At 49.1% G+C, this 11,210-nt stretch overlaps 1 protein-coding gene across 12 annotated transcripts in view; it reads right to left on the reverse strand.

Moving 5' to 3' along the window:
* Positions 1-2,697, reverse strand: part of PHF20 (PHD finger protein 20) — a 191,700-nt gene extending 189,003 nt beyond the window's left edge. For 8 of the 12 annotated variants that reach the window (XM_075900760.2, XM_075900759.2, XM_075900762.2 and 5 more), the window contains exon 1: positions 2,541-2,697. The gene's annotated coding sequence lies outside the window, so the exon portion shown is untranslated. The remainder of the gene's footprint in view (positions 1-2,540) is intronic. The other 4 variants (XM_075900757.2, XM_075900756.2, XM_075900755.2 and 1 more) reach the window with 2 other exon arrangements.
* Between the last annotated feature and the right edge of the window lie 8,513 nt (positions 2,698-11,210).

The raw sequence follows: 11,210 nt of genomic DNA on the forward strand, positions 1-11,210 counted from the left end.
AGACATACTTTTCTATGTGGTTCTCAAAAGTCAGTTAACTGCCCAGAGTGAAACGAAGAAAAAAATAAGCAGATGCATCGCTTTCACATTGGCTGTGTCTAGACTGGCATGATTTTACGCAAATACTTTTAACGGAAAAGTTTTTCTGTTAAAAGTATTTGCGCAAGAGAGCATCTATACAGGCACGTGCCTTTGTGCAAAACATTTGCTTTTGCACAAAAGCATCCGTGCCAGTGTAGACGCTCTCTTGCGCAAGAAAGCTCTGATGGCCATTTTAGCCATTGGGCTTTCTTGCGCAATAAATTAACGTGGCTGTCTACACTGGCCCTCTTGCGCAAGAGGGCTTATTCCTGAGCAAGAGCATCGGAGTATTTGTGCAAGAACCACTGCTTTTGTACATTACAAATTCAGTGTTCTTGCGCAAATAGTCGCAGCCAGTGTAGACAGGCGGCAAGATTTTTGCACAAAATGATTCCAGTCTAAACGCAGCCATAGAGTATTACCAATACAATTACATTCTAACCTAAACTACCTGTGTTTCTAGTAGGGATATAATTGTGTAGTCAATTAACCAATAAACAAAAGATTATAGGTTAATGCCATATACTACATGGATTTCCCCCTCCTCCATCCCCACCAGTAAATTTTTAAGCAGGCTAGCCAGCAGCCAGGCTCAGTCCTTGCTTGCACCAGGTCTGGGACCTACCCCTGCTACAGCTCTGCATTTGAAGTGCATTAGGAGCCAGGCAGGCAGCCCAGCTCAGTTCTGACTCACACTGGGTCCAGGAGCTCAGACCCTGTCCCCCACCCTCTCACAGGGATTGCTGCCACTCTGTGCTGCTACCTGTAGATCAGAGGCAGCAGTGCAGGGTAACAGGCAGCAGGTCCACCAGGGAAACTGGTTTTTAAACTGCCTCCCCTCATGAACCAGCTCCCACCTGGCACCCCACGCTGCTGCCTCGGATAAAGAGGCAGCAGCGCATAGTGGCCGAGGGCTTCTTGGGATGAAGCTAGTTTATGTTTAGCTAGAAGCCATCTTGTATAACAGAAACCATTTCAGCTTTTTGTCTTTGCATGTAAGCCAGAGTGAACTTTCTATCACCCCATGCGCCAGGCCAAGACAGATGTGCTATTAGAATGTGTTAATTAGGCTGGTTCAGAGAGGAGAGGTACTCCCTCGTACCTGTCCACCATCATGTTGATAAGGCTTTGTTTTTCCTAGTCTAATTGATTATTTCTGTAATTAGATGCCCTGACGTCAGACTGTTTGGTTAAGGGTATAAAGATACTAGGATTGATTGTATTAGGTAGCCTTACTGGACCCAGCTTTGCTGAGACCACGTTTAGCTCACTTTGCTTTTATTGGCCAATAAAACTGTCTGTTTAGCCACGTAAACTGAGTGAAGCGTTTGCTTCGACAGTCACATTGGCTGCTGGCCCTACCCCCAAGGACTACAGAATAGTCAAGTAACTGATAAGTATTCATGAGTTAATCGACTATTCAATTAACGGGTATTTGACATCCCTAGTTTCTAGTCTTTCTACAAGAGATTAAATTCTGCCAAATTTCCCAGTGAGTCTGTAAACCAACTTGCCTGATGAAACAATAGGAATGATTTGAATCCAAGTTCACTAGAAGTGAGAAACTCAGTGCAGACCCACTTTGCCCATTATTCTGACACGTGCAGTGTTACTTTCTGTTTCTGCTTTACTGCCTAACAAAAACGTCAACGTCTCCCCTTTAAGTGTAACTAAGTGCTTGTGTGCGCGACTCATTCTGAAACCCATATGGTTTTTACCAAAGCTAACGAAAGCAGCAGCCATTCACCAAGGTAGAAACAGAACCAAGTGTCAGTCCAGAGTTTTCCCCGGCCAGATTCCCTTCCCGGGACAAACAACGTTCCCTACGCTCGCTGCCGTTTTCTCGCGGAGACATTAGACCCCCCCCCCCCCCAGAGGCGCTTCCTGCTCCCCCAGGGCCTCCCCCCGCCGCGGTGTCTCGCCCAGGCGGAACGGAGCCCAGCGTCCCCTGCAGAGGCCGCGGGGCTCAGACACGCACGGCCCCGCGCCCGCTGCTCAGCCCGGTTACACAACCGCTCGGAGCCAGGCCGCGCTGCCCGCCCGCTGCTCCCGGGCCGCGCGCGGCTCCATCCCGCCCGCAGCGAGCGGGCGCCCCGGGCCGGCCAGGCCAGACGCTGCAGCGGCTCCCGCCGCCCCCGGTTCCCGCCCGGCGCGCGCTGCCCTCGGTTCCCGCCCGGCGCGCGCACCGGCGGCGGCCACGCGGGCTGAGGCGGCAGCGCCCGGGAGAGCCCCTCGCGCCGCCCGGCCCCGCCGATACTCACCTCCCCGCGCCGGGCCCCGCCCCGGGCCACAGCGGAGCCCCGCGAGCGCGTCCAGCCCGCGCCCGGGGCCTCCTCAGCCCATCCCCGCCCCTCCCCCCTTTGTGCGGCTGGGCGGACCCGTTCCGCGCGGGGCCCGGCCTCCTCGGGACGGGCCGCTGCGGGGCGGGGCCGGGCGCCCGGCCGCTGCCGGTGTCTTACCGAGGGATCGGCCGCGAAAGGGCGAGAAAGGAGCCAGTCACCGCCCGGCCCCACTCCCCGCGCGAGCCCCGCGCCACCGACCGAGCAGCGACACAAAATGGCCGCCGCGGCTGAGGCGCCGCCGCGAGGGAGGGGGCTGGCGCGGGCTCTCGGGGGAGGGGCGGGGCCAAGCGGAGGGGAGTGGGGCGGGGTAGAAACAGGGGTCCCCCCCCAGGGCGGGGCCTCGGAGGGGGCAGGTGAAGGGGCGGGGCCTCAACTGTGCGCCGGAAGGGGCGGGACGAGGCGGAACTTTCGCGGGTCTCCTTTCCCCTCCCCTTCCGGCACGTGTGAGGCAGGGCCCCGCCCTTCTCTGGGATGCAGGTGGCTAGCGAGGCAGCTGGCCGAGCTGGTACCATCCCCTGCTGCAAGCCTGACCCTGGCTTGTCACCCCCCCCCCCAGGGATTGGCCGAAGAGCCCCTTGATCCTGAAGCAGCTGGGCCCAAGACATCAGCATTGCAGCACCCCACCCCGCAGGGCGTCTATGAGCTACAGCCCCGAAGTTCCCAACCCATCGACCCAACAGAATTCTTCCCCCCATCCTCCTCCTGTTTTTCCTGTTAGTGTTTCATCATGGAGGTGTTAGAGCACTGCAAATGGGCAAAAAGAGAAAGTGAGGAGAGACTGAAAGAAGGTGCGCAAAAACAGCTGTTCTTGGCAAAAACTTGCCCGGTATCTACACTGCACGCATGTTCTTGCACAAGTATATTTACAGTATAGCATTGTAAAACAGGGCATCTTCTGGAAGAGTTATTCTTCTCCCCAGGAGGGATAAGCCCTCCTGTACAAGAGCTCTTCCACAAGAGGGCAGTGTAGACAGGCAACATGAATTTCTCGCGCAAGAAGCCCCTATGGTTAAAATGGCCATCAGAGCTTTCTTGTGCAAGAGAGCGTCCACACTGCCATGTGATAGAAATGTAGCCGTGTTAGTCTGGGGTAGTTGAAGCAAAATGCAGGACAATGTAGCACTTTAAAGACTAACAAGATGGTTTATTAGATGATGAGCTTTCGTGGGCCAGACCCACTTCCTCAGATCAAATAGTGGAAGAAAGTAGTCACAACCATATATACCAAAGGATACAATTAAAAAAAATGAACAAATATGAAAAGGACAAATCACATTGCAGAACAGAAGGGGGTTGCGGGGGGGTGGGAAGGGGGAGGAAGGAGTAAGTGTCTGTGAATTGCTGATATTAAAGGTAGGGAGAGTGGGATGTTTGTGAGTTAATGGTATTACAGGTGATAATTGGGGAAACTGTCTTGGTAATGGGTGAGAAAGTTCAAAGTCTTGTTAAGTCCTTGGTGATAAGTGTCGAATTTTAACATGAATGACAGTTCAGAGGATTCCCTTTCAAGTGCAGATGTAAAAGGTCTTTGTAGCAGAATGCAGGTGGCTAAGTCATTTAGAGAGTGTCCTTTCTGGTTAAAGTGGCAAGAAACTGTTTTCTCTTTGTGATCTTGTCTGATATCTGTTTTGTGGGCATTAATCCTTTGGCGAAGTGTCTGAGATGTTTGTCCAATGTACATAGCAGACGGACACTTTCGGCACATGATAGCATAGATTATATTTCTGGATGCGCAGGAATATGTGTTCTTGATCTTATAACTTACTTGGTTAGGTCCAATAATGGTATCAGCAGAATGAATATGTGGACAAAGCTGGCAACGGGGTTTGTTGCAAGGGAAGGTACCAGGGTTGGTATTAGTGTGGTATGTCCTGTGGTGGTTGGTAAGAATCATCTTGAGGTTAGGTGGTTGTCTATAGGAGACTATGGGTCTGTCTCCCAGAGCCTCTTTGAGTATGGTATCCTGTTCCAATATAGGCTGTAGTTTATTGATAATGTGTTGGACAGGTTTTAGTTGGGGGTTGTAGGTGATGACAAGTGGTGTTCTATTGTTGGTTTTCTTGGGTCTGTCTTGAAGTAGATGGTTTCTAGGTATTCGTCTGGCTCTTTCAATTTGCTTTTTTATTTCTCTGGGTGGGTAGTTGAGATTTATAAATGCTTGGTAGAGATCCTGAAGCTTCTGGTCTCTGTCAGTGGGGTTAGAGCAGATGCGGTTGTATCGAAGGGCTTGGCTATAGACGATGGATCGTGTGGTGTGTTCTGGATGGGAGCTGGATGCATGTAGGTAACTGTATGAGTCGGTGGGTTTTCTGTAGAGAGTGGTGTCTAATTTTCCATTGTTGATTTGTACGGTGGTGTCCAGGAAGTGGATCTCTCGTGTAGAATGGTCCAGGCTGAGGTTGATGGTGGGGTGTAGGTTGTTGAAATCTCTGTGGAATATCTCCAGTGTTTCTTGGCCATGTGTCCAGATCATAAAGATGTCATCGATGTACCGTAGGTAGAGGAGGGGTGAAAGGGGACGGGAGTTGAGGAAACGTTGTTCTAGGTCAGCCATAAAGATGTTAGCATACTGTGGGGCCATGCGTGTACCCATGGCTGTGCCGCTGATCTGGAGGTATAAGTTGTTCTCAAACTGGAAATAATTGTGGGTGAGAACAAAGTTACATAGGTCTGCTATCAGGTTGGCAGTAGTGTCCTCTGGGATAGTGTTTCTAATTGCTTGTAATCCGTCTTCATGTGGGATGTTGGTATATAGAGCTTCTACATCCATGGTGGCAAGGATGGTATTATTGGGGAGGTTATCGATGTTTTGTAGTTTCCTTAGGAAGTCAGTAGTGTCTCGGAGATAGCTGGGGGTATTGGTTACGAAGGGTTTGAGAAGAGTGTCTACATAGCTGGATAGACCAGTAGTGAGCGTGCCAATACCAGAGATGATGGGACGTCCGGGGTGCCCAGGTTTATGGATCTTGGGAAGTAGATAGAACAATCCTGGTCGGGGGTCAGAAGGTGATTCTGTGAGGATTTGTTCCCGAGTAGCTGTGGGGAGGCTTTTAAGGAGACAGTGTAGTTTCTTTTGGTAGTCCAAGGTGGGGTCAGAGGGGAGAGGTTTGTAAAATGTGGTGTTCGAGAGTTGTCTGGTTGCCTCCTGGTAATAGTCGGCCTTATTCATAATGACCACAGCACCCCCTTTGTCAGCTGGTTTGATTACAATGTCCAGGTTGTTTTTGAGACTCTGGATGGCATGGTGTTCAGCGCGGCTAAGATTGTGTGTCGCTTGTTGTCGTTTGCGAATAATGTCAGTCTGTGCGTTGTTGCGGAAGCTGTGTATATAGAAATCCAGATTGTAATTCCGACCGTCAGGGGGAGTCCATATAGAATTATTTTTCCTTTGGTGTTGGTAGGGGGGATCTGGTAGGTCAGATTGATGTTCAGTGGTGGTTTGGAAATATTCTCGGAGACGGAGGCGGCGAAAAAAAGCCTCAAGGTCACCACAAAATTGTATCCAGTTTGTGGGGGATGTGGGGCAGAAAGAGAGACCCCGGGACAAGACAGACTCTTCTGCTGGATTGAGTTTGTAGCTGGAGAGGTTAACAATATTATCCGGTGGGTTGAGGCAGTTGCTGTTGTAGCCAGTGGTATGGAGCAGGTTAGAAAATTTATTGTCTTTTCTTTGTTGTAGGGAATAGAAGTGTGTATAGTAGATTTCTTGTCTGGTGGAACAAAAGTCTTGCAAGGTGTCAGTCGGTGTGGATGTTTGTCTTGAGATGAGACGATCTAAGTTAGAAATGTCATTCTTGATGGTTTTCTGTTTCTTGTATAAAATACTTATCAGGTGGTTTCTTAATTTCTTGGATAGTGTGAGGCAGAGTCTTTCACTGTAGTCAGTGAAGTATGTTGATCTTAGTGGATTGTTCACTTTCAGTCCTTTGGGTACGATGTCCATTTTCTTGCACTTGGATAGAAAGATGATGTCTGTCTGTATCTGTGCGAGTTTCTTCATATGGTTGATGGATTATGCTCTTGCGCAAAAGCACATGCCAGTGTAGACGCGCTCTTGTGGAAGACTTTTTGAGCAAGAACTCTTCCGCAAAACAGTTCTTGTGCAAGAAGCTGCTAGTGTAGACATAGCCTGAGGGGGCCCATCACAAGAACTCAAATCTCCAACACAATACCATGCTGTAGTGAAGCTGAGTGACCTTCCATTGAGCTGGAGGATGAAGAGCCAACTTGGTGATTCCTAGTGGTCAGAGCTAAGCCAGGCTTGCCTCTCCCACCAGAACCCAAGGGATGAGACAGACAGCCTAAAAGACAGAACCCTTGATGCAGTTGAGTCTGAGCCAAAGAAGGGAGTAGATGGCTTCCAGGCCTAGAAAAGAAGGGAAGAGAATAGGGCTACGTCTACATTGGCAAGATTTTGCGCAAATACTTTTAACGCAAGAGTTTTTGCGTTAAAGTATTTGCGCAAGAGCGCGTCTACACTGGCATGTGTTTTTGCGCAAGAGAAAAGCCATTTTAGCCAGCGGGCTTTCTTGCACAAGAAATTCATGTTGCCTGTCTACACTGGCCTCTTGCGCAAGAACACTTGTGCAAGAGGGCTTATTCCTGAGTGGGAGCATCATAGTTCTTGGGCAAGAAGCACTGATTTCTTACATTAGAATGTCAGCGTTGTTGCGCAAGAACTTGTAGCCAATGTAGACAGGTGGCAAGTTTTTGCGCAAAAGTGGCCACTTGTGCACAAAATCTTGCCAATGTAGACACAGCCTAGGGGTTTGCAGAGCCCTGGAGCTGAACCCACACTGCACCAAGCCCTGCCCCTGGAGGAGACTAGCCCAAGTGAGGAGTTGCCAAGTCTGCCATTTGCCACATATCCAAAGTGTGAAGTTGCACCCCCATATTTTTTATGGAACTATTCTTTTGAATATGAACAAGAACTCAGATAAGCTCTATGCAAACTGTGGCACCGTCACTGAAAAGCTTGCAATCTGCTGAATGTGTATATTCTACTGGCTGGACTTACTTGGCATTTCCCGGGAAACTGGAGGAACAAAATTTAGAAAAACAGAAATTGGTCCTGACAGCCTCCAACCACACTGCAGCTGCCAGTGCCTGACATCTGGCCAGTATGGTAGGGGGAGAGACTTTCAGGCAGTCCAGGGCTTTATAAAGCAGTGAGCAACCGACCAAATAGCTTGCAAACAGGTGAGTGCTAACAGCGAATTTAGAGAGGGAGTTCTCCAGGTAAAGGAGAAGCAGATACAGGACTCTTGAGGGGAGTGGTTGTCTGCAGTGTGTGTTGTGTTTGGGGCTTTCTTGCTGTGTGCTGAGCTTGTGTTTGTGAGCGAGGCTTTTTTTTTCTCCCTTCCCCTTTCCCCTCCCCCTCCCGGAGTGTGTGCTGTGACTGGCAGGTGGAAACTGTTGGCTTCTAATTAAAGTTTGAATTGTAGAAACCTCTGCTGATTGGCTGAGCCTTGGTAGGGGGAGGGACTTTCAGGCACTCCAGGGCTTTATAAAGCAGTGAGCAAGGAGCTTGTGAACAGGTGAGTGCTAACAGGGAGTTTAGAGAGGGAGTTGGGAAGGGGGCAAGGTTCTCTTGCCATTCTTTTAAATCCTTTTTCCAGGACAGCAGGTATGGATGGTGATGGGTCTGCTGTTGTTACCTGCACAGCGTGTGCAATGTTTGTCTTCCTCCTGGAAGAAAGAAGGGATTTCATCTGCAATAAGTGCAAGCTGGTCGCCATTTTGGAAGAAAAAATTAGAGGACTGGAGGCCCAAGTGTAGCCCCTACACTTGATCAGAGAGGATGAAGACTTCCTTTATAGAAGGCAGAGTTTAATCCTGAAAGCAAGGCAGGCGGAGGAGCCAGAGAGGGCAGCACAAGACCAGGAAGAGAACTGGTAGCATGTAACTTCTAGAAGGAGAAAAAGGCCAGCACAGGAATCCCCCAGTGCTATAGAGGTAAGTAATCGCTTTTAAGCTCTCTCCACAGGCTCTGCAGTGCTGAATGCTTTGGAAGGGACCTCACAAACAAGAAACCGGAAGGGAACACCATCTACTGGAAGGCATGGGATGTGTAGTCCTAGGGATGGGGGTTCCACAACCATCAACCCCAAAACAAGACAACAGGTGGTGGTGATCGGGGACTCCCTCCTAAGAGGGACTGAGCCATCCATCTGGCTCTCAAGAGGTGTGCTGCTTACCAGGAGCTTGAATTCAGGATGTGACTGAGAGGCTTACAAAACTGATCAAACCTTCAGATCGCTACTCCTTCCTCCTCCTCCACGTGGGAACTAATGATACAGCCAAGAATGAACTTGAGCAGGTTACTGCAGATTATGTAGCACTAGGAAGACGGATCAAAGAATTCGGAGCGCAAGTGGTGTTCTCATCCATCCTCCCTGTTGAAGGAAAAAGACTGGGCAGGGATCATCAAATTGAGGAAGTAAATGTCTGTTTGCACAGGTGGTGTCTCAGAGAGGGCTTTGGTTTCTTTAACCATGGGACTCTGTTCTGGGCACAAGGATTGTTAGGAAGAGATGGGATCCATCTCTTAACGAAAAGAGAAAGGAGCATCTTCACGGGCAGGCTTGCAAACCTAGTGAGGAGGGCTTTAAACTAGGTTTGTTGGGGGACGGTGACCAAAACCCTGAGGGGAGTGGGAAAGTCGGATACCGGGAAGATATGCAAAGAGGAACAAGCAAGAAAGGAGGACCCCTGATTCTAATGGAGAAGATAGGGTGATCAACTGGTTATCTGAGGTGTTTGTACACGAATGCGAGAAGCCTGTGAAACAAACAGGAAGGACTGGTGGCCCTGGCCCAGTCCAAGAAATATGATTTCATTGGGATAACAGAGAGTTGGTGGGATGACTCGCATGACTGGAGCGCTGTCATGGAAGAAAATACAGGACTATGTAGCACTTTAAAGTGCTACATAGTCCTGTATTTTGTTTCAGCTACACCAGACTAACACGGCTACATTTCTATCACTATTCTGTCATGGAAGGGTATAGACTGTTCAGGAAGAACAGGCAGGGGAGAAAAGGAGGAGGAGTTACACTGTATGTAAGAGAGCTCTATGATTGCTCAGAACTCCAGTATATGGAGGAAGGAAAACCTGTTGAGAGTCTATGCGTTAAGTTTAGAGGTGCAAACAACAGCAGTGATGTTGTGGTTGGTGTCTGCTACAGGCCACCGGATCAGGTGGATGAGGTAGCTGAGGCTTTCTTCAGACGACTGGGAGAAGCTTCCAGATCACAGGCCCTGGTTCTCGTGAGGGACTTTAATCACCCTGACATCTGTTCAGAGACCACTTTTTTCTAATTTTTTGGTAGGGAAGTAGGGGATAGGCATTCTGGGTCTGCAAATTCTCATCCAATAGCTGAGTATAGGGATGTGTCAATCAATGGGGCTGGCCCTACTGAATCTGAGAGATTTCAAGGAGACACCTCAAACTCTTCTACCATTTTTTTTTTTATGAAACTATGAGTTAACCGGTATAGTCTCTCCTCTAGCACCACTCCCTGGACCAGCTGCCCCTCCCATGGGCTGCATCTCTCACCCCCCACAGGATCTTCCAGTATCAAATCCAGACCAGTGCCAATTTGAGGGATTTCCCCCCCCTCGCCTTGGATTAATTTCTTACCCACCCAGCATCATCCAGTGCTGCCCCTTGGGCCAGTGCCCCTCAAGGGAGATCCCCCCCCCCCCACAGGCTTCGCTCTCACCTCTGGGTCCCCGATGTGCCTCCTTCCGGACATTTTTTCAAAGTGGCAGCTGAGCGGTAACACAAGCCCTGCCCCCTCCACCTAGAGCGAGCCTCAGCAGCAGCCATGGTTGGCCACCGGGCCCTGAGCCAATGGCAGTATTGAAGAGGGGCCTCCATATGCTTCCAGCAATGGCAGGGAAGCTGCTTCTCCCTGCACTGCCAAGCTCCATGCAGCCCCCGGGGAGAGGTGTCGGTCTCTCATCTCTTCCCTCCCACAATACCTTAAAACCTTCTCCAGGAAGAAAGGTTAGCCCATGGAAAGTTTGGTTGTGGTAGCTCTTATAGTGTCCAAGTTATTAGAGCACAAACATACTTCTTTATATATTAGATTTGTGTGCATGTATCAGTCCTGTATTAGAAGTTAGAAATAAGAAGTATAAACCTGGTTTATGTAGTTAGAAGTGCTAATGAAGGCCATTAGTAGTACTCAAGGAACTTAATAGCTCAGTACTCATGACAATGATCTGTGACTAGTCCTGCTTTTCCTATAAGCCTGGACTATGGTTGGTCCTGCCAAGACATATGACCAGGTCATCTAAATGCTGGAACCCATTTTGGATGTATTACTTTTCCATGGGGGAGTGAAAAGATTGAAATCAAACTCAAATGATATATGTCTTAGGCAAAATCTATTTATAAGCAGGGAACCAAATAATAAGGGCATTTCCAGACACAGACAATTCCTGCTTACCACTCAGGTGACTACTGAAAACATCTAAGACTGAACAGGGGGAAGAACTGGGCCTGAAATAAGACGCTGCCTAGCTTACGAGAAAAGATTATTGAAACAGCTGTTAGGGTAAGAAATTGCATGTCACAAGTTTCTTTGAGTATTAAGCTTAGCTGGTGGGTTTGGTTTTATTTTGCTTACTAACTCAAATCCTACTTTTTATATTGAATAAAATTATTTTGTTTATTATTCAATCAAACGTAAGTAATTCTTATCTGGTGGGGCCACGGCCATACAGCTCTCTCATTGGTGAAGGGAGCAAACAACTTATGAGCTTGCTCTGTATATAACTT

Source organism: Pelodiscus sinensis, chromosome 17 (genome assembly GCF_052426305.1).
Source record: "Pelodiscus sinensis isolate ZL-2025 chromosome 17, ASM5242630v1, whole genome shotgun sequence".
Classification (NCBI taxonomy): Eukaryota; Metazoa; Chordata; order Testudines; family Trionychidae; genus Pelodiscus; species Pelodiscus sinensis.